Genomic DNA, 6000 nt, shown 5'->3' on the forward strand with positions numbered 1-6000 from the left:
TCTTCAACATTCTCAGCATGGGTGAAGAATGGGCTTGTAGCCAGGAGGCAAACTGGCACCTGAAGCCAAGCAAGGACTTTGAAAAAGAGTAGTGGGGTGTATAAATTTATTTCACCTGCAGTGTTTTATGATGCCATATTTTCTCCATTACTTCACACTCTACCTTTTCTTTAAAAGCTGTTGAAATTTATTTTCTAGATGCTTGGGTAAATCAAAAAGGATAAACAAACTTTGTTTTGCTACATTAACATCTGTCCTTTTGCTCAGAAATAAACTGCTCTGTTGAAGGCATAAGGAACAACTTTTGGAATTACGTTTCCCTGCATTTTTATTTGGAAAAAAATTACTCTCAAGACATGTGCACGTCTCATTTTACAAAGCACACCTACACTGTAACTTATTTTGGTTCTGGCTTAGCTGAGATGTGAACTTGCAAACATATATTTTTTTGTTTAGTGTTATAGGTGAACCCAAATCAGGATTCAATAAATCAGGCACCTGCCCTATGGAAGCCAAAGCCATCTATTTTTCCTAACTTTTTTTGCAGCTTTTGTCTTTGATGGGTTTTTTTGAAAGTGTTTGATTAGTTAAAATGTTTAATATTCTTTAGGTTTTGGATATCGTAACTGCAATGAGACCATACTGAAATACCCACAATGGAGAGGTGGATTTTGAAGATGGCAGAAGAAATGATGAAAGTGGCATTTTGATTAGGGTTAAAGCCAGTGGTGGGATTCAGCCAGTTCGCACCACTTCGGGAGAACCGGTTATTAACTTTCTGAGCAGTTCGGCAAACTGGTTGTTGGAAGAAATCATTAAGGCAGAGAACCGGTTGTTAAATTACTTGAATCCAACCACTGGTTAAAGCAAGTATTTTTATAGAAGACTGTAAACCTTTTATGGACTTTTTGTGAAAAATGGGGGAGGGGGGGAGAAATGGTGGTTTATTAATTTTCTTGATTTAAAAAATGGTTGAATATGGGAAGAAGAGAACCATGTTCTGGGAGGAGGCTTTGCAGCGTCTGAAGCAGAACAAATAGATTCAGTAATAGCTTTATACCATATAGCTGTGATGGCGAACCTATGGCATGTGTGCCAGAGGTGGCACGCAGCGCCCTCTCTGATGGCACACGAGCCGTCACCCCAGTTCAGCTCTGCTGTGCATGCGCGCATGCCTCCCACCGGCTAGCTGGTCTTCGGGTCTCTGCCGTGCATGCACAGGAGGTGGGGCGTGGGGGGGCATGCACGTATGCGTGGGGGGCAGGGCTCATGCGGGGGGCCATGTGCAATGCGCCTGGGGTGGGGTGCATTTATGGGGGCCGCTTATTCTTTGGGCACTCGGACCAGAAAAGGTTAGCCATCACTGCCATATAGTATCAACCATTAAGTCTGAAGACTCTTTTTTCTGTTATGTATTCAAAATGGATTGTGATTAATAGATAGATAGACAGACAGATAGATAGACAGATACTGATCTTCCATAAGTCTTAACTAATTGGCTATCCATTGTCCCAATAAGAAAAGTTCTGTTTCATCTGAATATTGACCGTTAAAAGTCTTGTATGTGTATGTACCACTGGTGGGATTCAAAAAATTTTACTACCTGTTCTGTGGGCGTGGCTTGGTGGGTGTGGCTTGGCTTAGTGGGCGTGGCAGGGGAAGGTTACTGCAAAATTCCCATTTCCTCTTGATCAGCTGGGACTCTGGAGGCAGAAAATAGATGGGGGCGGAGCCAGTCAGAGGTGGTATTTACCGGTTCTCCAGAACTGGTCAGAACCTGCTGAAACCCACCTCTGGTATGTACTCTTTTCTTTTTTTACTTTTTTGCATCATGCATAACACAATGTCCCTTTATGTTTTCACATTTCTGGCATTGATTAGAAGTATCTTTGTATGCAATAACATTATTTTATAAAAGTTCTGTCTTAAGCTGTAACACAATGTAAATATCAGTTCTTTTATCCACATTCTCTTCCCTTGATCCATCTGAATCTTTTAACCAAATTCTTAGCCCACTTTATCATGCAGTTCTTTAAATTATTCTCTGTTTAAAATCTCAAAAGTTTATACATTTTAGCAATCATTTCATCATTTGTACAGAATTAAATTTCAATTTCTATTTTGTGTTTTTCAATGCCAAATACTTTTTATCTATAGTAAATCTCTTTCTTAAATATACATAGGAAATCTAAATCCTTCTTTAGTCAATTGTTCTCTTGACTTCATTTTAAATTCCCCATATTCCTGTACTAATATATATTGATATGTCAAATATTTTTCTTTGACTACTGTTCATTTTCTATAAAATGCTTTCTGCATTGGAACCAGTAAAAGGGCATAGCCTAAATTTATATTTATTCCATGTTCTTAGTATAGGGTTTCTAACATGAGTTTTAAAGTCTACATTAATCTTGTCATATCATTAAAACCTATACTATTAAAAAAATGTTTTCTCAAATCTCCTTCTCAGGGAGAACATGGATCAACAGTTCTTTATCAGATCTGGTACTTAATTTGAAACTTTGGTACGAGGAGTCCTTGGTGCTCTCTGAGCTTGGTTGCCCAGAAGGTGCTTTTTCAAAAGCCAACTGGACTTTTATTTCCGTTAAGATGTTTCGCTTCACGAAGAAACATGCCCACTAAACTAGAAACTGCAGAAAGAAATGAATTTGACAACTATGTACATGCAAGAAGCCATTTTTTTTTCCAGTGTAGTTTTTCTAAATAAAATTCTAAACTGTTTTTCACAGAATTATCTATCAAAGATATTCAAACCTCTGGTTTCCATGCATGATTCCTGCATATCTTGGCTGATACAGTATGTTTTAGAAATTCAGATTTTAGATAAATGCTTACTTCAAAATGATGTACAATAAGCAGAAGTAACTGGAAAATGAAAAGCCACTGTTCAATCATTACACTTGGCCATAAGATCTCCTTCATGGACATAAATCTTTCTGCACAGGTCAACTTCTTTGCCTATTAAATTAATATTTTGCTTTAAATAATTAATTTTAAAACATTAAATATTGTAATTTTTAAAAATGTTAGATTAAAAACCAACCCCTCTTTGCATGTAGTCCAAACCAAATTCTTTGTTACTGCTCCTTCTTGAAACAGGCCATGAGCAATCTTGATATAAAAGTAGCAGAATCCCATTTTCTCAAGTTCAGACCTTCCAGATAGGAAGAGGATAATTTCTAGAATCTCAACTTGAAGACTGATGAATGAGGGCACCATAGTGGGCAGAAATCTGTACAACCTGAGTAATAAAGTAGTTTAACAAATTGTAAAGGTTATGTACGTAATAGGAAAACCAAGTGCAATAACGAGATGAGAATGAGCTACTCATTTTCACTTGTATTGTTCCAGATGTTAACCTGATAATTGATACATTTATTCATAAATAAATTTATTCAGAGTAAAAATATGGATAATCAAATTTGATACGTCTTCCTGCAAAAGTACTGTGATTCAAGTACACAAAATTTTTAAAAAATGAAAACATAATTAGCTGCAATTGACTGAAGCCAATTAATCTTAACATCCATTTTAGCAAAGTCAGTAAATCAATTATTATTGTTAGTTGTGTTTGGTCATCTATGATAAACAACCTGCTTTCTTATTAGTTTGAATTGAAAAGTTTTGTGCTAGAAACATCCAGAACAAATAGAATTATGAAATATATTTATTTAGTTTGAAAATCATTATTATTAACTCTGATCATGTGATGGAGGAAGTAAGAGAGAGAAAGAATTTCCTTTAGGAATGAGAGGTGTAACCGTAGGGCAAAAGTAACCCTGTGCAACCCTTGATCCCTTTTTCAACTCCTCTCATCTCCCTGAAGGAACACACAGAACAAAGAATAACAGAAGGGACCCTGGAGGTCTTCTAGTCCAACCCCCTGCTCAAGCAGGAGAACCTATACCACTTCAGACAATGGCTGTCCAGTCTCTTCATAAAAGCCTCCAGTGATGAAGCACCCACAACTTCTGAAGGCAAGCCATTCCACTGCTTAATTGTTCTCTCTGTGTGGATTTTTTTCCTTAGTTCCATGTTGCTTCTCTCTTTGAATAGTTTCCATCCATTGCCCTTGTCCTGCCTTCTGGTGCTTTGGAAAACAGGTTGACCTCCTCTTCTTTGTGGTACTCCCTCAAATATTGGAATGCCATCATGTCCTACTTTTCACTAGAAATACCCACTATTTCATTAGAAATCTAATTTCATTAGAAATTCCTGCAACCGTTCTTCATATGTTTTAGCCTCCAGGGCCCTAATCATCTTTGTTGCACTCTTTTTTATAATGTGGAGACCAAAACTGGATGCAGTATTCCAAGTGTAGTCTTACTAAGGCTTTATAGAGTGGTTTTAGTAATACCCCTGTTACTGTTAACGCAACCTAGGATTGCTAAGGCCTAAAACCTTGTATATTTTCCTGGTAGCTTTCAAAGTGATGAAGGTAGGAGATAATGCAGTTTTCAATGTTCTTCTGATTTGAAGAATAACTGTAGTGTGCCATGCTCTGGTCTAATTTCTACATCTCAACACATCAGAAGAGGACAAGTTGGGACTTTGCAATGGCATCTAGTCTTATTGAATTTTCAAACACAAACGCATCAGCTCCTCTTTTATCCATGCAACATTTCAGAAATTTATCATTTATTTTTCAGCACAGCCCGTTCACAACCTAGAAATCACAGTTTCCAGAATGGAAAGCTAACTAATATTGAGCATTTCACTATATCTGAAGAGCACCAAGCGTGGAGAGACTTTTAGATAGTCCTTTTGTGATTGCCTAAACATTTTAAGCTTGTGCTGATTATTGTCTTTAACTTTTTTTATTCAATTCCTTCTTTCATTAATGACTAGACACTTGCGTCTTTGCATTTGCCACATTTCCTTACCATGCCATCCATGCCAGGGTAAAATAAGCTATGGCTTATTTCTTAAAGAATCTTAAATGATCTTTGAAAGATATAGTTCATTGGTTCCGAGATCACATCTGCCAGCTCCTTCAGAACTCTGGGATGTAATTCTGGATGATTGGAACTCAAGACTGGACAAGTGTTCTGATAACCATCTTCTTGCATATTTTAATTAGAATTCTTTTTTTTTTAATGGTACTTTTTGATAGTTGGCCTATTTTTTTTCTTTTTGTGTGAAGACAGATGCAAAGGAAGAGCTCTGATTTCTCTTGTTGCCTGTCACTTCCTTGCCATCTTCTCCCATTAGTAGATGGATTGTTTCTTTGACTTTTTTTATATGTTGAAAGAAAAGAAATGTTTATGGAGATTCTCAGTGATCTATGTCATGATTGTCCCAAAGATTTTCCCACTGGATCTCCCAACAGCCCCTTAAACAACTCAACCTTTTTGACCACTTCTTGATAGAAGACGATTAGTCGATCATGACAGAACCCAGAGATGAAATCAACTTCAAAAATTTGGAGGGCACTTTGAAATTATTAAATATCCATATTTGTATGTCATCCATCTCAACATTCAGCTTCCAATGGAAAAATATGAGGTAATCAGCTATTGCAGCAGTTTTAAGATGTTATATTTCTTCCTAGCAAGACAACTAGCCTGAACTGCTACCTCCTTCAATTTGCCGATAACAATGCTGCAAATTTCTATTGGTATGTCTCCATTCCAGGCAACATATGGATTCCACTTGGGTAACTAGACAAGAAACCACCATAAGGTGTGCCACAGGTTTCTGTACAAGAGGCAAGAAACCCAACTCTCAAAGGAACAATTGGAACAACTGACAAGACCTGGGTACAAGTAGCAGCAGATACACATAGAGAAGGTTCAGTTAATCTTGCCTTATAATAGCAAAGGTGCTTTTTTGAACAGGCAACTGAACTTTCTGTTTTTTCTTTGAAGATGTTTTGTTTCTCATCCAAGAAGCTTCTTCAGCTCTGATTGGATGGTGCAGAATGGAAGGATTTATACTCCTTGCAGACACCTGGTCATTTGCATCCTTTTAGTTGGGTGG

This window comes from Pituophis catenifer, unplaced genomic scaffold (genome assembly GCF_029215685.1).
Source record: "Pituophis catenifer annectens isolate HBS135680 unplaced genomic scaffold, rPitCat1.0.hap2 SCAF_13, whole genome shotgun sequence".
NCBI lineage: Eukaryota > Metazoa > Chordata > Lepidosauria > Squamata > Colubridae > Pituophis > Pituophis catenifer.